The following is a 21,266-nucleotide window of genomic DNA, read 5'->3' on the forward strand; positions in this document are numbered from 1 at the left end:
AGTTTATTTGGCACTGTGGGGGCATACTGTACGTGCAGGGCTGGTTCCACACCTTGTGGCGCCCAGTGCGAAAGTTTCCACTGGCCCCTCCCCCCCTCTTCTCCCCCGCAGGCAAAACAGTTAGGCAGAAAACATGGGGAATGGCTTCATAGGGGATGGGCATGGCCACAGTTATGCCCCCAGATTATAGCTGTCAGTAAGTCAGGGATGTGCTGCTGCCAGTGAGGCAGGGATGTGCTGCTGGTAGTGAATCAGTGATGTGCTGCTGTCAGTGAAGCAGTGATGTGATGCTGTCAATGAGGCAGAGATGTGCTGCTGTCAATGAGGCAGAGATGTGCTGCTGTCAATGTTGCAGGGATGTGCTGCTGTCAGTGAAGCAGGAATGTGCTGCTGCAGTGAGGCAGAGATATGCTGCTGTCAGTGAGGTGAGGATATGCTCCCCACTATCTCCATATCACCCCTGCCTGAGTCACGCACTTTCCCTGTCACCCCTGCCTCAGTTACCCACTATCTCCCAGTCACCGCTGCCTCAGTCAACCACTATACCTGCGACCTCTACCTCAGTCACCCACTATACCAGTCACCCCTGCTTTAGTCACCCACTATCTCTGTCACCCCTGCCTCAGTCAACCACTGTCTCCATACCACCCCTGCTTCAGTCTCCCACTATCCCTGTCACCCCTGCCTCAGTCACCCACTGTCACCCTATCACCCCTGCCTCAGTCACCCACTATCCCTGTCACCCCTGACTCAGTCATTCACTACCTCCCAGTCACCCATGCCTCAGTCAGCCACTATCCCTGTCACCCCTGACTCAGTCTCCCACTGTCCCTGTCACCCCTGACACTCTCATCCACTATCTCCCTATCACCCCTGCCTCAGTCCTTTATTATCCCTGTCACCCACTTTCTTCCCATACTTACCCAACCCCTTCCTATCACCCCTTCCTCAGTAACCCACTATCTCCCTGTCACCCCCTGCCTCAGTCCCCCACTATCGCTGTCACCCCTGCCTCAGTCACCCACTATCTCCCAGTAACCCCTGCCTCAGTCACTGACTCTCTCCCAGTCACCCGGCCTCAGTCACCCACTATCTCCCACTCATACATGCTTCAGTCACCCACTATCTCCTCAGTCACCTACTGACACCAGTGCAGACATTTCTGCTGCAGCCTCTCCACTCTCCAGTGTGAACGTCCTGACGACTGAGGAAATCCGCTTCCCAGTTGAGGACTCCGGGAACGAACACTGCCGATATTGCTGGCAGATGACGTTCTACCCAATGGAGGATTTTTGATACTTCCAGCTTTGCCATGTAGTTTTGAGTGCAGCCTTGATGATTTGTGTATGGTACCGTGGTGGCTTTGTCCGATTGTACTTGAACAGGCCTGTTTTGTACTAGAGGCAGGGCCAGTGTCAATGCATTGAACACTGCCCGCAATTCCAGAATGCTTATCGGGAGGAGAGATTCCTCCCTGGTCCACCGACCCTGGAGAAAGTGTTGCTCCAACACCACGCCCCAGCCCAGCAGACTGGCATCCATTGTCAGGAGGACACAGTTGGAGATCCAGAAGGAACGGTCCCTGCTCAACTGTTGGTCCTGTAGCCACCAGCTCAGTGACAGATGAACCTCTGGCATCAAGGCGATCATTTGAGACCTTATCCGATGAGGCAGGCCGTCCCACTTGGAGAGGATTATCCTCGGCAGAGGGCGGTAATGAAATTGAGCGTACTCTACCATATTGAAAGCCGACACCATGAGGCCTAGTACTTGCATCGTCGTGTGTATCAACACTCTTGGGCGAGAGAGGAAGTATCTGATACTGTCCTGAATAATCAGGACTTTCTCTGGAGACAGAAACAATCGTTGGCTGTGTGTGTCCAGCAGTGCCCCCAGGTGCACCATGCTCTGAGCAGGGACCAGCGAGGACTTTTTTCAGTTGATGAGCCACCCGTGGACTTGTAGGAATTGTACCGCCAGTTCCAGATAACTGTGGAGAACCTCTTGGGAGTTCACCAGGATCAGCAAGTCATCCAGATTTGGCAGGATCCCGATTCTCTGATGGTGAAGTGTCGTCATCACGGCCATTACCTTGGTTAATATCTGAGGTGTTGTGGCCAAACCAGAAGGCAGGGCCTGAAATCCAAAAACTAACCAGGCACAACACTGCTTAGCTTTCAAAATCAGATGAGATTGGACATATCCAGTGTGATGCGGCTGTAGATGATTTTTGCTGTTTCTAACTTCTACTTCTAACTACTGGTACATAAATGAATAAGTTTCAAAATAGAATGCATCAAGAGAACGGTGTTGGTAGTATAAAACTACCTACAGCACCTGTTATTCCCAGGTGGTCTCACATCCAAGAACAAACCAGGCTTAAGATCAGGTGATATTGGGCATATACAGTGTGGTGTGGCTGTAGATGAGCTTAGTGGTTACTGTTAGAGTTCTTCTACTTCTAACTACTCGTACATAAATGAAAAAGGGGCCGATTTATTAAACCTGGTGAAATGATAATTTGCATGGTGATAAAGTACCAGCCAATCAGCTCCTAATTGCCATGTCACAGGCTGGGTTTGAAAAATGATAGTTAGGAGCTGACTGGCTGGTACTTTATCACTTTGCACTTTATCAGTGCACCAGGCTTAATAGATCTGCCCCAATGTTTCAAAATGGAATGCATCAAGAGAACGGTGTTGGTATTGTAAAAATACACACAGCTCCTGGTATTTCCTGGTGGTCTCCCATCCAAGTACTAAAACCAGGACCAACACTGCTCAGCTTCCATGACCAGGAGAGATTGGGCAAATCCAGTGTGCTATGGCTGTAGATGAGCTGGTGGTTTCTGTTAGAGCTCTTCTACTTCTAACTTCTGGTGGTACATAAAAGAATACGTGTAAAAATTAAATGTACCAAGAAAAGGGTGTTGGTAGTTTAAAAACACCTACAGAATCTGATACTACCCAGCAGTCTCCCATCCATGTATTAACAAAGTCCAATACTGCTTTGCTTCTAAAATCAAATGAGATTGGGCATATCCAGTGTGGTGTGGCTTTAGATAAGCTTTGTGGTTTCTGTTAGAGCTCTTCTACTTCTAAAAACTGGTATATTAATGAATATGTTTCAAAATGGAATGCATCAAGAGAACAGTGTTGGTAGTGTAAAACTACATACAGCACCTGGTACTCCCAGGTGGTCTCTCATCCAAGTACTAACCAGGGCCAACACTGCTTAGCTTCCAAGATCAGATGACATTGGACATATCCAGTGTTATGCAGCTACAGATGTATACTCATACATCGTTGCTCATAGCACACTATTTAGGGTCCTGTGTCGCGAGTTGGAAATAACGTTATGGCGTGCATTGTATCCCATGCCATGTAATACACAGTTTAACCGCTGGGTGGCGAATGCTCCACCTTAAGTCTACAGTGCTGAATACAATGCTGTGGCAGTAGGCAGTGATCTATGAGAGGCTGGCCAATCACGTTCTTCCCTTTATAAAAAATCCCTTTCCACAAAATACAATGCCACGCTGCCCATGCTGCCACCCTGTTCATTTTGTTGTTACGTTGTGTACAAAATCCTGGATAGCATTAGCATAAACAACATTAATATTTCAGACAGCCTTTCCGGTTCTGTTGCTTCAAATGGCCAGAAATATTTAATGCACACTGGCACTGGGTCCCTATCTCATTAATATGACTCCCAGATGGTCTCCATTGCTTTTCCAACACTGATAGTGGATTCAATCTGATTTTTTTTAAAGCAATCAGATAAAATACATCACATATACACCCGGAGGGCTGGCTTGTATCATGGTTGGCTGTGGCCTAGCAAGCAATTATTATTTTATTTGAGTGTGTTTATTTATTCTTTTTTAATACAATAAAGTAATTTGGTGTGTTGCTACTTCTCTTTATATAAAAAAGTCAGCTTCTTCAAAATACAATGCCACGCTGCGGCCCTGTTCACTCAATTAATTTTGTCGTTACATTGTGTACAAAATCCCGGATAGCATTAGCATAAACAGCATTAATATTTCGGACAGCATTTCCGGTTCAGTTGCTTTAAATGACCAGACATTTTTAATGCACAGTTCCACTGGGTCCCTATCTCATCAATATGACTCCCAGATGGTCTCCATTGCTTTTCCGACACTTGGCGGATTCAATCAGTTTTTTTTAAAAGCACTCAGATAAAACACATCACATAAACACCTGGGGGGCAGCTCTGTAGCATAGTTTGCTGTGGCCTAATGAGTACAGTGTCTGCCTGCAATGCATGCATTCCTGGGTTCGATACAATGCGGCATGCAATTATTATATTATTTTAATGTATTTATTTATTCTTTTTTAATACAATAAAGTCATTTGGTGTGCTGCTACTTTTCTTTATATAAAAAAAGTCTAAAATACAATGCCATGCTGCCGCTCTGTTCACTCAATTCATTTTGTCATTATGTTGTGTACAAAATCCCGAATAGCGATAGCATAAACAGCATTAATATTTCAGACAGCATTTCCAGTTCAGTTGCTTAAAATTTGCAGAAATATTTAATGCACAGTGCCACTGGGTCCCTATCTCATTAATATGTCTCCCAGAGGGTCACCATTGCTTTTCTGACACTGTTAGTGGATTCAATCAGTTTTATTTTTTAAGTAATAAGATAAAACACATCACATATACACCCGAAGGGCCTGTCTGTGCCATGATAGACTATGGCCTAATGAGTACAGTGTCTGCCTGCAATGCATGCATTCCTGGGTTCGACACTCAGTGTGGCATGCAATCATCATTTTATTTGAATTTATTTATTATTTTTTAATAAAATAAAGTTATTTGGTGTGTTGCTACTTCTCTTTATATAAAAAAAGAAACCAACAGCTCATCTACAGCCACACCACACTGGATATGCCTAATCTTATCTGATCCAGCCAACTTTGGCCCACTGCTTGGATGGTATCACCGTATTCAAATCCATCTGCTGCAGGCCATCCCCCAGGAATGCTTACACTAGTTGTTGCATTTGGTTTGATGTCTGGGGGTGCTTCAGTATTAGGCATCCTTCCGCCCTCCCACGTCCGGCTGAAGAGATGTGGCCTCCCTGCAGTTGTTGTCCCCAGACAAGAGTTCCCTTGTGCTGCCTCAGTTGAATCTCCTTCACTTGACAGGGGGTGCCTGAGCAGTGGCCCTCACCAGCCTTAGCCCAACTCCTACTTACCTGCCAGGTGTGATACTATAGTCACAAATGTGCTTGTCTTAGGGCAAGACTTACCCATTACACTCTGGATGTACTGCTCCTGTGATTTCCCAAAATGTGGGAAACTTTACTGCATAATTTGTGGGAGTGAGGGTCTGCTTTTCTGCTTTAACCTGGTTGTCTCTGGTATAAGTCAGATCTCTTTGTCTCGGGTTTCTTTTCTTGAGTCTTTTTTTTTTAGCTTCTGCGTACTATCCTTATTTCTTCTCCCGTCTGCTTAATTTGTGCGTTTTAACACATTACGTGTGTATGCAAACTACAGGTGGTGGTGCTGCAGGGCTCACACCCTTTTACTTGTCTTGTAGAGCAACTCTGGAGCTGTTACAGGGTCCAGCTGTTGCAAGAAATCAGCTTGAATGCTTCAGGGGCTGGGGCATGGCCAACATGAGCCCCACACTGATGGGGGTGTATAAAGCGATCTAGGGGTCATCCAAGCGCAACCCCACAAAGGCCACCACGCCCTGCATGACCCTTTTCTCTTTTCATATGCAGACAAGGGTTGCAGCCAACTATGCCCACTGCTTGGATGACAGCACCATATGCAAATCCATCTGCTGCAGGCCTTCCCCCAGGAATGCTTGCACTAGTTGTTGCATTTAGTTTGTTGTTTGGGGGTGCTTCAGTATTAGGCAGCTTTCTGCCCTCCCACATTCGTCTGAAAATATGTGTTCTCCCTGCAGTTGTTGTCCCCAGATGAGAGTTCCCTTGTGCTGCCTCAGCTGAATCTCCTTTACTTGATGGAGGAGTGCCTGAGCAGCGGCCCTCCCCAGCCCTATCCCAAGTCATAATTATTTGACATAGCAGATACCATGGTCATGAAGATTGTTCTCCCAGGGTGAGGTTCATTCATTGCATTCTGGGTATGCTGACCCCTGTGATTTCCCCAAATGTGGGAAACTAGACTGCATAATTTGTGGTAGTGGGGGACTGCGTTTGTGCTTTCATCTGGTCAGCTCTGGTAAAAGTCAGATCTCTGTCTCAGATCTTCCTCTAGCCTTGTTCTTCTTTCGAGAGTTCCCTTGTGCTGCCTCAGTTGGATCTCCTTCACTTGACAGGGTGGTGCCCGAGCAGTGACCCTCCCCAGCTCTAGCCCAACTCCTACTTACATGCCACGTGAGATAATATGATCATGAAGGTGCTTCTCCCAGGGCAAGGCTCACCCATTGCACTCTGGGTGTGCTGCCCCTGCGATTTCCCCAAATGTGGGAAACTTGATTGCATAATTTGTGGTAGTGGGGGACTGCATTTGTGCTTTCCCCTGGTTGGCTCTGGTATAATACAGATCTCTTTGTCTCAGGTCTCTCTCCAGCTTAGTTCAGTGTCTGTTTCCACTTCTCTTTTCTTGAGCCCCTACCTTCTATGCCCTTGCGCACTATCCTTACTTCTCCTCCCATCTGCTTACTTTGTGCCTTCCAATGCAAAATGAGAACTACACGGCGCACACCCTTTTACTTGCCTTACAGAGCAGCTCTGAAGCTGTTACAGTGCCCAGCTGCTGCAACAAATCAGCTTGAATGCTTCAGGGGCTGGAGCATGGCCAATATGAGCCCCACACCGAAGGAGGGTGGGGGTGTTTAATGCGAACTAGGGGTCATCCAAGCGCTGCAAAAGGCCGCCATGCCCTGCATGCCCCTTTTCTCTTTTCATATGCAGACGAGGGTTCCAGCCAACTAGAACTAGAGCTGGGGAGGGTCGCTGCTCGGGCACCCCCCTGTCAAGTGAAGGAGATCCAACTGAGGCAGCACAAGGGAACTCTCGAAAGAAGAACAAGGCTAGAGGAAGATCTGAGACAAAGAGATCTGACTTTTACCAGAGCTGACCAGAGGAAAGCACAAACACAGTCCCCCACTACCACAAATTATGCAGTCGAGTTTCCCACATTTAGGGAAATCACAGGGATCAGCATACACAGAATGCAATGAATGAAACTCACCCAGGGATAACAATCTTCATGACCATGGTATCTCCTATGCAAAATAAGTATGATTTGAAATAGGGCTGGGGAGGGCCGCTGCTCAGGCACACCTCCGTCAAGTAAAGGAGATTCAACTGAGGCAGCACAAGGGAACTCTCATCTGGGGACAACAACTGCAGGGAGATATTTTCAGATGAACGTAGGAGGGCAGAAGGCTGCCTAATACTGAAGCACCCCCAAACAACAAACCAAATGCAACAACTAGTACAAGCATTCCTGGGGGAAGGCCTGCAGCAGATGGATTTGCATATGGTGATGTCATCCAAGCAGTGGGCATAGTTGGCTGCAACCCTTGTCTGCATATGAAAAGAGAAAAGGGTCATGCAGGGCGCGGTGGCCTTTGTGGGGTTGCGCTTGGATGACCCCTAGATCGCTTTATACACCCACACCCCCCATCAGTGTGGGGCTCTTGTTGGCCATGCCCCAGCCCCTGAAGCATTCAAGCTAATTTCTTGCAGCAGCAGGACCCTGTAACAGCTCCAGAGTTGCTCTACAAGACAAGTAAAAGGGTGTTAGCCCTGCAGCACCACCTGTAGTTTGCATACACACATAATGTGTTGAAACGCACAAAGTAAGCAGACGGGAGAAGAAATAAGGATGGTACACAGAAGCTAAAAAAAAAAGAAGGCTCAAGAAAAGAGACCCGAGACAAAGAGATCTGACATACAGATGTGTCCTGATATATCGTTGCTGCGTACAGCATAGCGGGCGCCATACAACTCGCGCCAGCTCCTTGCGCTATAACTCCCGTTATAAGTTGCGTTGTAAATGTGACGTCACGTTATAATTGTAACGTTCATTCTACTTTCTGTCCACCAGATGTTGCTTTTCCTAAACTCTACAGCGCATGCCTCAAATAGCCAACAGACCCTTCATAGCGCCGCCTGCTGATTGGCTGACATTTATTGTGACAATGACGAACCATTAATCACTTCCCTTTATATGGGAATTATTTCGGACTAGCTTTGTGTTTCAGTCACTACCAGATGGTCTCCAGCCACACTGCCGCTCGATCACGCTAGCTATGGATATTGTAGTTACAGTGTGTACATTTTCCGGGTAGCTTATTTCGGACTTTTTTTTTTTTAAGCACTCAGGTATAACACATGACATATAAACCCGGAGGGCCCACCTTTACCATGGTTGGCTGTGGCCTAACTAGAACAGCGGCCACCTGCAATGCTTGAAGACCCGGGTTCGATACAGAGTTCGGCACCCGTTAATTATTTTATTTTTATTTTTTTATTCTTTTTTAATACAATAAAGTTATTTGTATTTTAAGTTTCTACTTCTCGTTATATAAAAAATGTCTGCTTCTACTAAATACAAGGCCACGCTGGAGCCCTGTTCACGCTATTCATCTAGTCGTTACGTTCTGTACAAACTGATGGATAATATTAGCATAAGCAGAAATCCTATTTCGGAGTAGCTTTGTGTCTCTGCTGTTTCAGATGGGCAGAAATATTGAATGCACAGTGCAACTGGGTACCTACAGTATCTCATGAATGCACAGTATGACTACCAGATGGTCTACAGGCACAATGCCGCCCGATCACGCTAGCTATAGATACAGTATTGTCGTTATGTTCTTTACAAATAGCCGGGTAGCATTAGCATAAACACTCCATGTTATCTTGCTATCAAATACTGTATGACAAAGGATGACATTATTTTCCAAATTCTGATACAGGTGCATTTGCATTGTGTTCGACCCATAGCAGGGCAGACCAACCGGCAATGCACACAATGGCAATTAGCAGCATTGTCTAAGGTGTCAGCCGCTAAGAGCTCACACAAATGAGTCTTCCTTTTTGATAATTGGTATTACAGACTTGGTGGCACCGCAGACAGAGTGGCCACACACTTTATAGACACCTCATACTGTATAAAGCCACCTTGTAGACACAAGAAGCTATCCATTCTGTGATTCTGCATCTTACAGTGTAGACTTGCTACTGGATTCATCTCTTCGGCCATATCACCCATACAAGCCCTTGAGATACATTTTGCCGCTTCTGCTGACTTCAAAGTCAAGTTGTTGCTGTATTCTACTTTTTCTACCACAAACATTTTTTACTGAAGGATCATCTCGCTGGTATAGTAAGCACAGTAAGTACAGGTCATTTGTACATTATGCAGTATGCCACTGATGTCTGTATTTACAGTATACACTAATGCTACGTCCAGTTACATGGCAGTTACTGTAGGATCTGATTGGCTGGTACTTTGGGGAACATCTACTAAGCAGTGATAAAAGTGGAGAAAAAAGCCAGTTGAGAAGGTGCCTATGGCAACCAATCAGCTGCTCTGTATACTTTTATAATATGCAACTTATTAATGTTACGTTATTGCTGATTGGTTGCCATGAGAAGCTTCTCCACTGGCTCACTTCTCCACTTTTATTGCTGCTTAGTACATGTTACCCTTTATCTCCTACCACTTTATCTCCATCCAAGGCTTAGTAAATAGACCAGTAAGCCCCCTGCTGCTACTGCACTGTATCATACTGTACCTCCCAACATAACCCTTTGCACTGGAGGGACAAAATGCTTTATTCCTGGAATAATTAACTTACCTGTGGGGGGGACTACAGTGTACTGTAGTTATTTGAATATGAAGGTGTTTCACCAAAGGTGTTGGCTAGCATTAAGAGTGAAGTCCAGGAACACAACATTCTGTACAGTGTACTGTAGAGGATACAGTGGCTGCCACCTCTAAATGTGAATCTACTGTACCTAAAAATGCTGCCTTTAATAGTAAAATAAACATGGGGGAATACTGTACAGTATGTGTGTCTGGCACTTTGGGGGCATACTGTACAGTATGTGTATCTGGCACTGTGGGGGCTTTACAGTATGTGTATCTGGCACTGTGAGGGCATACAGTAAGTTTATCTGGCACTGTGGGGGCATACTGTACGTGCAGGGCTGGTTCCACACCTTGTGGCGCCCAGTGCGAAAGTTTCCACTGGCCCCTCCTCCCCTCTTCAACCCCGCAGGCAAACAGTTAGGCAAAAAACATGGGGAATCGCTTCATAGGGGAGGGGCATGGCCACAGTTATGCCCCCAGATTTGCCCCAAGTAGTTGTGCCCCCCAGTTGATTTCCCCCCTGTAGCTGTGCCCCCTGTAGCTGTGCCTCCTCGCTGTGCCCCCTGTTGCTTTGCCCCCATTAGTTGTGCCCCCTGTGTACTTTTCCCCCAGTAGATTTGCTCCCTGTTGCTGTGCCCCAGTAGTTGTCCCCCCTGTTGCTATGCCCCCTGTTGCTTTGCCCACAGTAGTTGTGCCCCCTGTTGCTTTGCCCTCTGTAGCTGTGCCCCCTGTTGCTTTTCCCCCAGTATTTGTTCTCCCTGTTGCTGTGTCCCAGTAGTTGTGCTTTGCCCCCAGTAGTTGTGCCCCCTGTTGCTGTGTCCCAGTAGTTGTGCCCCCTGTTGCTTTGCCCCCAGTAGTTGTGTCCCCTGTTGCTTTTCCCTCAGTACATTTGCCCCCTGTAGCTGTGCCCCTTGTGCCCCCAGTTGATTTTCCCCTGCAGCTGTTCCCCCTGTTGCGGTGTCCCCAGTATGCGCCCCCTGTAGTTGTGCCCTGTGTAGATGGGCCCCTAGTATGTGCCCCCTGTAGTAGTGCTCCTTGTAGCTGTGTCCCCAGTAGCTGTGTCCGCAGTTGATTTGCCCCCAGTAACAATTACAGTAGCTGTTTCCCCTGTAGCAGTGCCCTCTGTAGTCAGTCAGTCAGCGACGCTGGCTGCAGCCGGCATCCACATATCCACGGCGCCTGCTGCAGCCAGGGAGGGGGTCAGGAGTAGCTGCTCTTGCCATGGTGGTGGCACCCTCAGGGCAGCGGCGCTGCTGGGTAAAAAGCCTGCTTGCCCGTGGTAAGAGCCGCTACTGACCCTAGCAGATCCTAAGAGCAAACCATGTGCAGGTTCGTAGGAAGACAAAATGTCCATTTTGTCCCCGAACATGCCTCTCTTCTCTCCTGTTACAGTAGCTAAGCCCCGCACTTTACCGTATGTCCATGTTTTCCATTCTTGTACACTAGCCATGCCTATAGATGCACATCTACTGTACTGGTTCACTACGATATGCCGGCTGTCGGGCTCCCGGCGACCAGCATACCAGCGCCGGGAGCCCGACCGCCGGCTTACCGACAGTGTGGCGCGCACAAATGAGCCCCTTGTGGGCTCGCTGCACTCGCCGCGCTATGGGCACAGTGGCGCACATTTTATTCTCCCTCCAGGGGGGTCGTGGACCCTCACGAGGGAGAATAAGTGTCGGTATGCCGGCTGTCGGGCTCCCGGCGCCGGTATGCTGGTCGCCGGGAGCCCGACTGCCGCCATACTGAAGACCACCCTATTGTACAGTATGTACAGTAATTTGCAGTCCCGCAAGTAGACATTTTAGCACTGTGTGCAAGAAACTGCAACACCGATTCGCAGATATCACAAGGGGCAATTGAATTGTTTTAACATCCATAATACTGTACACAGTTCTGTACTCTACTGTACAGTATATTGTAAAAAAAATTATATAATGGAGTGCCAAAAATTACAGTACAGGTCAGTATTTACTGTACATTATCTTGTCTCCCTAGTTCCTGACGTGAAACATGACAGTAAAAATCAGCAAATCTATGAGCCAGATAATTGCAAAGATGAAAAAAGAAAACAAGACAACACCACAGATCCAGGCTTGGCTTAAAGAAAGTGGTGTTGTAGTTCATTTACAGACTGTGCGCAATCATGCTTTTATGAGGATGCACCGCAGATATAGAACTCCTTCTAAATGCACATGGTAAGTACAGTAGAAGACTGTAGATACAGTACTGTACTTTACAGATTCATTGTACAGTAGATCAGTGATGTCCGGGGAGGTCAATGGCTGGGGAGGCACTGGCTTCTCCAGTACATCCTCAGCAGCACAAGAACGCAAACCTCAGCTCACTTTTTAGGAACATCAGATACAGTACAGTACATTAGAGTACATGGGGTGGGCTGCTACTGATGACATTGTGTATACAGTACTGTATACTGTGATTAAAGGACAGACTCCAAAGTACTCAGACAACTCCAGGCCTACTAGCACTCTGAGCAAGATCTTTTGAAGTGCCCTCCAATCTCCCCAATGTGCGAGGCGAAGGCGCACGTTGTTCTAGAAAAGTGTGCGGGGCCTCACAACTCATGTATACAGTATACAGTATTATGTTATTACATTATAAATATATACAGTATACCACATTATCACACCACCCTACACACACAATTAGCAGCTTTACACATAATGAACACAGTAGTACTCTTTACAAGTAATGCCCCCAGTATAGTGCCAGTTACACGTAATGCCCCCAGTATACTGTAGTGCCAGTTACACATAATGACTCAGTATAGTGCCAGTTACACGTAATGCCACCAGTATGGTGCCAGTTACTTGTAATGCAGTTACACGTAATAACCCCCTGTAGTGCCAGTTACTGTACACCTAATGCCTCCTATAGTGTCAGTTACATGTACTGTTCCTGTAGCGCAAGTTACAGTACATGTAATGACCACCTGGAGTGCTGCTCTTCCCACTCCCCAGTGCCGCTTGCTGTGGGGACACTGGGATAATTATAATTCTGTAATTACTGTTTACTGTACAATCATTTTTGTGTATTACTGTAGGAGAGTCAAAAAGATTGTTGAAGAATTAACTTGTGTGGATGATGAGCGTACTGCTGGACAAATAAGATGCATTCTTCGTTCAGAACATAATCTGGACATCTCATGTTCCAGTATCAAATGGATTCGGAGAGAAATGGGATGGAGTTATGGTCAGACAAGGTACTGTAAAATACTGTACACCAACCCTAATTTATTTAGTAATACTGTAAGTCTTTAACAAGACACTGAGTGACTGCAATATCCACATTTTTATTTGCACAGGATAAATCCCATGATCAGAGATGTTAATAAAGAAAAGCGAGTTGAACAAGCTCAACAGTGGATTGACAGTGGTGAAAAATTTAATGATGTAATTTTCACAGATGAAACTTCTGTTTCTATGGAGAGGTTCTCAAGAATGTCCTTCCGCAAACGTAACTTTATCTCATTGAAACCACGTGCAAAGTTTCCATTAAAGGTCCACGTATGGGGAGGTATATCTCGCATGGGTGCTGGACCTATGTGCATTTTTGAAGGTACTGTACAGTGTTAGTTCTAAACAATGCAGAACAAATAATATTTTTTCATTCCTGTATTGTAAATGACAGTATACAGTACAATACTGCAATGTGTTCTTGTTAGTGACAAAAATTTCTTATCTCTGTAGGGATTATGGATAAGATCTTCTTCCAAGAACACATAGTAGATAAGCCGCTCATAACTTTATTGTGATTACATAAACCTTTTACTTAAGCTAGCTTATCACTAAATAAAACCACACCACACACTGAAATAAAGACACGGACACAGTAGCTGGAGTTAAAGGTCAGACGATGTTTATTAATCGCTGACCAACTCTTTAAACTAATAATTGAGGCCGAATTAGAATTGAATTGAATACATATTAACTTTAGTTTGGAGGATGGCAAACAGAAAACCGCTGCCAAACACCAGCACCCGTCACCTAGATGACAAACCACCAAACCAAGGAGGGGAGTACACATACCCCGCCTCCTTCCCGCATAACCCGCATTGTGCTGGCCTTACCCCTCTTTCTCTGGCAAACGTTCGGTTCCCGCAGGGGAACGTCTAAATGTCCAACCGCAAGAAAAGGACACACCTGCCGTCCATTTAAAGAGGGAGCCCCACAATGACCACTTATGCCTGTGTGACAGCTGGTTGGCAGCGATTTCCCGCCAATCTGGCTTTCAATAGCCCACAGCAAGAACAAAAAACGTAGACGCATTCTGGGAGGGCGGGCGGGCATAAACTGAAAGGCAAGAGGGAGTCTAGCAAGATGGCCACCCCCTATATACTAACCTAAGACCCTCCTCTTCATCCTGATGCACAACCCCTTAAACCAATAGGAAAAAACCAACCGGGAAAACTGATCTGCCTAGCAACTGCTTAGTCATTTAACAACCAATCACAAAAAGTTGATCGCTTATATGGCCTCAGGCTTATGCAGCCTTCAGCTTATCTAAGCCGCTCATAACTTTATTGTGATTACATAAACCTTTTACTTAAGCTAGCTTATCACTAAATAAAACCACACCACACACTGAAATAAAGACACGGACACAGTAGCTGGAGTTAAAGGTCAGACGATGTTTATTAATCGCTGACCAACTCTTTAAACTAATAATTGAGGCCGAATTAGAATTGAATTGAATATATATTAACTTTAGTTTGGAGGATGGCAAACAGAAAACCGCTGCCAAACACCAGCACCCGTCACCTAGATGACAAACCACCAAACCAAGGAGGGGAGTACACATACCCCGCCTCCTTCCCGCATAACCCGCATTGTGCTGGCCTTACCCCTCTTTCTCTGGCAAACGTTCGGTTCCCGCAGGGGAACGTCTAAATGTCCAACCGCAAGAAAAGGACACACCTGCCGTCCATTTAAAGAGGGAGCCCCACAATGACCACTTATGCCTGTGTGACAGCTGGTTGGCAGCGATTTCCCGCCACCAAGGTTTTCCAAACCGCCACCGCCATCCGCAAACAGAACCTTAACCAACCAGAAACTAACTAGCTCTAACGAAAAAGACCGAAAATATCTTCCAGAAAAAACTGCACTCCTTCCGGAGAAAGGTGAACCCCATCGTCTCTATAGAACTGCCTGTTCCGCAGCACCAGCAGAGGATGCTTAATTGCCACTCCGCCTATGGCCTTGACAAACAGAGACACCGTCGAGTTCACCTTTTTGCGTGCTTTCTCCAGCGCCGAGAAACGCACCGCACCACGCCAATGGAAACGGGGCACCATTTCCGACCAGACAATGCATACCCCAGGCCAGTGACAACGTATCGCCACCACATCCGCCTTTATAGACAAAATCAAGTCTATGCCTTTAACTCGGCCCAGATCATTACCACCCAGATGAATGATAATACAACTGGGGCGACCCCAGCGGCGCTCCCTAGAAAAAAGGACGCGCAACAAATCACCCCATAACATGCCCCTAACACCTAACCATCTAAATTGCCGGGACCCAAAAATCTCAGTCGCCCTAGATGCCATGGGATGTTTCTCCGCCCAAAAAACATATGAATGACCAACCATCCATATGTGGTCTCCAAAATTGCTGACAGCTGTAAAAGAAAATATCCTAATGTCAGATTATGCACATAATCTGTAACTTAAACACAACGTAACCAATAAAACCCAAGTGAAGGAGAAAACTCAAAAAACCTCCCGTGGACCTTGGTAGAACAGCCAATTGAAATTAGGCCCCCTCGGAGGAAAAATTTTAAAAATTCGCTTCACACCCTCGATTCCTGAACGGTAAGCGTTCAAAAACCGACGAGTAAACACGTTTTTGGGTTAGCGCAACAGGCGCACTTATAACTTATCTATACGGACATAGGACTTATAGGAGGCCGACTTCCAGCGACCCAACTCCCGAATAGCCGCTGGTGATGAACCAGCGGCCGCCGCATGGGTAGCCGCCCCAATCCGAAAGGAATGAGTACCGAAGTCCGCCTCCTGCAAGCCCAACGCCGTCAAACATTTCTTGAACACCGATGAGAACTGAAACTTTGTCAGAGGGTCCAACTGCGCGTGCACCAGCAACTGGTTGCCCCCCGGAGGTCTTAACCGCACATACTCTTGCGTCAACCGCAGCGGGCAAACGCCCATACCTCCCTGAGCCTCCAAGGACAACCAGCGACCCTGACCTGTTTGATCTGTCTTGGACCGCACAATCCTACAGAGCAACAGGCCCTCCTGCAAGCGCACATTCTCGTAGAGCAGACCCGATTCCCGGGACGCCTTGCTGCTCGCCACTAGCTCGCTCCCCCGAAAAGCCCCGAAAAAGGCCAGGGCATACGCGCTACTAAACAATGCCACCTCAAATTCCGAGGACGCAATCCGAGGTAGCACACGCAGCAATTCCGCTAGCAGCTGCAACGTTATAGGCCTACGTGAATCCGCAGGCGCCGGGTGCAACCTAGCCCAACCTTTCAGCGCTCTGGAAAGGACAAACGACCCCGTGGGGTCCGTTGTCCCGTGGAGTCGCGAGTGAAAGGCGATGCCCGCAAGGACAGTAGCCATGGCCGCTTTTGACCTACCGTTTTGGTAATGCTCCCAAACAAAGGTCAACAGGGCGTCGGCCGAGGACTCACCAGCTACCCCGTACCTACTCTGAAAGGCTGACCAATCCCGCCATGCAGCATCATACGCTCGTAGCGTAGAGGGAGCCAGTGCACACCTGGCCAACGCCGTTAGACCGCTTCGACCATCTGCCAGACAGAAGGTGGGCACTGTAACCCCTCTGCCTCCGCTACTGGAACCAACGTCCTGAATTTGTCAAACTGGAACCGGGACAATGCATCCGCAATTCCATTGTCAACTCCAGGTACGTGGCGAGCCCTAAAATTAATATTGCGCTGCAAACAAACCAACACTAAATGCCTTAGCAATCGCAGCGCCTGCGGAGATGAGGAACGCTGGTTATTAATCGCATGCACTACCCCTAAGTTGTCGCAAAGAAACAAAATGTCCCTATTTGCGAACCGTCCGGCCCATAACTCAAGCGCCACTAAGATCGGGAACAATTCCAGCAGAAGCAGGTTCTTGGTAAACCCACGCGTTACCCAAGATGCCGGCCAGGCCGCAGCGCACCATGAGCCAGCGAAGAACGCGCCGAAACCTCGACTGCCTGAAGCATCCGTGAACAACTGCAGCTGCTTACTGGAACAACAAGGAGCGGGCCACAACACTTCCCTGTTGAAGGACACCAGGAACGAGACCCAAATCCGCAAATCATCCTTGATCTCGCGGGAAAGGTACACGGAGTGATTCTGTCGAACCGTCCCCGCGGTGGCCCGCTCAAGTTTGCGACAGAAAATCCTACCCATGGGGATAATCCGACACGCAAAATTGAGAGAACCAAGCAAGGACTGCACCTGTTTAAGCCGAACCCTGCGTTTTCCTAAACAGTCTGTAATCAAACCAAATAGTTTCCGCACCTTATCCTCGGGCAAGCGACAGCACCCCCCTACCGTGTCAATCTCGATACCTAAATAGCTAAGACAAGTGCAAGGACCCTCGCACTTATCCTGCGCAACTTGCACCCCTAAAGCGCAGAATAACGACCTGGCCACCGAGAGAATGTCCCCACAGACCGAACTGTCTCCGGGGCCTACAAAAAGAAAGTCATCCAGGTAGTGAGCCACCCCCATCTGCCCGGAGGCGGTCTGGACGCACCAGTGCAAAAACGTGCTAAAGCACTCAAAGTAGGCGCAGGAGACAGAGCAACCCATGGGGAGACACCGATCGACGTAGAATTCGCCCCCTATTTTGAAACCCAGAAACCGCAGGGAATCTGGGTGTAGCGGGAGTAGCCGAAAGGCCGACTCCACGTCCAATTTTGCCAACAGACTCCCCGGACCACAATCCCGCACTAATCGCAGCGCGTCGTCAAACGACTGATATCGAACTCTGCATTGGGCTTCCGGGATAGCGTCATTGACCGACAGCCCCGGCGGGTGCGACAAGTGCTGTATCAAACGAAACTTACCTATGGCCTTCTTGGGCACTACCCCTACTGGGGAAATGCACAAGGAGGGCAACGGGGAAAGGGCGTAGGGCCCAGCCATGCGCCCCAGCCCAATCTCCCCGTCAACCTTCCGCCGGACTTCCTGCGGGAATTCCCGAGCCGATCTCAAATTCTGGCGTGCAACCACATACACCGAATCCGGGATTGGCAAACGAAAACCGTGCTGAAAGCCCTGCAAGAGAAACGATGCCGCCGACTCATCGGGGTACAAGGTAAGCCAGCGCTGCAACTCGGGAACTATAATCGGGGAGAAGGCCTTACTTGCCAATTCCACCGGCCTCGGTGGAAGCGGCAGGCTTACCGCCTGTCGCCGCAGTGCATTCCTTGGCCGGGTGACTGGCTCCGCACAACCTGCATGAGTGGCGAAAACGACAGCCCGTTCCTTTGCCGCATTTGCCGTCGTTGTAGGCAAAGCACTTGCCTTTTCCCGTCAATCGAGAAGCCACCGCCCCGGCCGCCCCGGGCTTCTTGGCCGTGACGTCCGGGGTGGGTTTGACCTGCTGCGTGACCTCCAACCACACCTCAACATCCTTAAAACCCGCGGGCAGGGTGGGGTTGCCATCCTGATTGCGACGAAACTTCTCGTCGTAATCCCGCCACGCGGAACCCTTGGATTTTAAGTACATATCGTGTACTAAAAACAAATATTTCACCAAGTTGGCATACTCCGCGGGACGCGATTCCGTGTAGCAAGCCATGAACACCAAAAACCCACGCAGCCACTGGTGAAAATTGCGAAACGCATTTTCCCCAATACCACCCGGTTTCTTGGCCGCGTCAAAACCCTGCCGCATTTCCTCTGTAAGGGTGAATATGTCTACATACTTCCCCTTACGTATTTTTTCCCGCATGCGCTTACGAACCCCTCTTGTCACTGCCGTGTTGGCGCAATGTACCATCTCGCCGTAACGGGGAGGGTCGGAGGGGACCACCTGCGCAGGAGCGGCCACCTTGTGCGCCTCCTTGGCCATTCGCCGCGCGATGAGCCTAGCTAATTTACGCGGGCGCCGCGGAGAGCCGGATGATACGCTGCTAGAAGACGAGGAACTACAAGTTGAAACGTGTAAAGGAATATTTAGCTCACCGGAGTTTGAAGGACCCGGAACCGCGTCGTCCGCTGCACCCGCCTCCGCTGATAGCCGTACCTCCACGTTCGCAGTCGCGCTTGTCCGTGACCTTCGCCTCGTGACGGGCGTAGCCCCTGAATTAGACGGAACCTGCAAGGGAGAAAAAGAGGGGACAACCGGCACCGGGGGAACCAGAACATCATTAACACTTGTCCGCAAATGCGGAGGCGGAGAGCCCGTCCCCCCGTTCCGTGGCGGATGGCCGCCCGGCAGCTGCAGGGAGGGGGCCCCCGCCGAGGTGTACCCGATCGACTGCGTAAAGGCTGACCCGCTCACTGCACCGAAACTCGCGGGGTAAGACGGCCGCCACGCCGTATGCGGCGGGCAGCCGCCCGCCCCCGCCCATCCGTATGACGCCGGAAGGAACTGAGGGGGCGCCGCGAGAGGGGGCCAACTCTGTGCCACCTGATACCCACCGCCCGGTGCTTGCCCTGACTGCAGGCCCGCAAAGGCCGGCAAGGGCACCGCGACTCGGGGGCCACCGACCGACCACGTGGACTGCACGCCGGCGCCCGCGCTGGCCCCGTGCGGGGAAAACTGTGTGCCGGACACCGTCATGAAGCCCATGGAAGGCATGCTGGCGGCTAAGGGGAATGCTGGAGCCGGAGGCCACGCAAAACCCCCGGGGAAGGACTGGCTCCCCGCGAAGCCTTGCTGCGCTGCTACCGAAAGCGCCCCGCCGGGCGTCATATAAGCCGCCGAGACGGATGTCTGTGTGGACCCAAACTGAAAAGGACCGGGAAGGGCGTGGAGAGGGGTTTGAAAACCGACGAGCGGGGGCGCCGTTAATGGCGTCGGGGCGTCTGACACCCAGGAGGAGCCCGAGCAGGCCACCGAGGCCGGGGGAAAACCCTGCCATGTGACTGCCGCCGGGGCGGGTGTGGCGGCCGCCGCTGCCACGTCCCCCGCCCCGGCGACACTAGGCCCAAACGGCCCAATATTATTTAAATTGAGGTGCGGTGTGCTAAACCCCCCGCTGGAGGGGGGTAGTATGGGGCCCTGTATTGTCCCGGGGACAGCGGGAGCCGCTACTCGCTGCCCTGGGCTCATATCCCCCAGCTGCATATTGACCCCCCCCTCGCCCCCCGCAGCTCTGCCGCGGCCGTCCGGCACAGCTTGTGCCCCCAGGACGCCGCCGAGAGCCGACCGCGGGGATGGAGGAGGAGGGCCGGAGGCACTTATGGAAGGAGGGAGGGAAGTCGTTTCGCCCGCGGGAGACGCCGGGGAGCGCGGCCCAGCCGGACCGCGCGCACCCGCGCCACGTGCAGAGCGGCCGCCGGCCGCCGGAGGGGAAGTGCTGCAGACGCCCGAGGCAGGAGGGAGAGGAGAGGCCCGTCCCGCTGCGAGCGCCGGGACGCGCGGCCCGGCCGAGCCGCGCGCATCGGCACCACGTGACGAGCGGCCGCTGGCCGCCCGTCTCCGTGCGGCAGGGGAGCGGGCTGTAACTGCCCGTCCCCGCCGCCTGTCTGAAACAGGGGGAAGTCCTCTCTGTGGCGCAACGCTCGGGGAGCGGGAGCGGAAGGCGCTCCCCGCATCCACGAGGCGCGGGGGGGGGGGAGCTGCACGTTTTGGACGAGGCATGGCAGAGGGGGGAGAATCTGCAAAAGTATACAATGACACGCAGAGAGGGGGCACAGCACTGTATAATGCCCTAGAGAAGGCAAATGAAATTCAAAAAAAACAAAACAAAAACAATTTACAGGCAGTGAAAATAAGCAATAGTACTTATCCTTCCTGGGGCATAAACTGAAAGGCAAGAGGGAGTCTAGCAAGATAGCCACCCCCTATATACTAACCTAAGACCCTCCTCTTCATCCTGATGCACAACCCCTTAAACCAATAGGAAAAAACCAACCGGGAAAACTGATCTGCCTAGCAACTGCTTAGTCATTTAACAACCAATCACAAAAAGTTGATCGCTTATATGGCCTCAGGCTTATGCAGCCTTCAGCTTATCTAAGTGTTTGATGCCATTTATCAGACAATACTATCCATCTAGACACAGAGTTTTCCAAGATAACGACCCTAAACGTTCTGCTTCTGCAAAATTCATGGAAGAGAGAGGAATAAATTGGCAACGCACACCGCCAGAGTGAGTATTATCCTAATGTACAGTAACAGTAGCCACTAATTATTGTGCAATATGCATTTTATTATAGTTGACTTTGTATTGATTGAATTACTGTACTGTGCAGTATGCT

The 21,266-nt window shown here is 49.5% G+C and overlaps 4 non-coding genes across 4 annotated transcripts; 3 read left to right on the forward strand and 1 right to left on the reverse strand.

Annotated features, from left to right (window-relative positions):
- The first annotated feature begins 5,219 nt into the window (after window positions 1-5,219).
- Window positions 5,220-5,384, forward strand: LOC134971020 (U1 spliceosomal RNA). The gene has a single exon (XR_010190188.1). It is a non-coding gene; the product is annotated as a U1 spliceosomal RNA (small nuclear RNA).
- Window positions 5,385-6,050: 666 nt separating this feature from the next.
- On the forward strand, window positions 6,051-6,214 carry LOC134970752 (U1 spliceosomal RNA). The gene has a single exon (XR_010190018.1). It is a non-coding gene; the product is annotated as a U1 spliceosomal RNA (small nuclear RNA).
- Window positions 6,215-6,364: 150 nt separating this feature from the next.
- Window positions 6,365-6,527, forward strand: LOC134970472 (U1 spliceosomal RNA). Its single transcript, XR_010189788.1, has one exon. It is a non-coding gene; the product is annotated as a U1 spliceosomal RNA (small nuclear RNA).
- Window positions 6,528-7,086: 559 nt separating this feature from the next.
- Window positions 7,087-7,250, reverse strand: LOC134970742 (U1 spliceosomal RNA). Its single transcript, XR_010190010.1, has one exon. It is a non-coding gene; the product is annotated as a U1 spliceosomal RNA (small nuclear RNA).
- Window positions 7,251-21,266: the final 14,016 nt, after the last annotated feature.

The sequence above is a fragment of the Pseudophryne corroboree genome, chromosome 11 (genome assembly GCF_028390025.1).
Source record: "Pseudophryne corroboree isolate aPseCor3 chromosome 11, aPseCor3.hap2, whole genome shotgun sequence".
NCBI lineage: Eukaryota > Metazoa > Chordata > Amphibia > Anura > Myobatrachidae > Pseudophryne > Pseudophryne corroboree.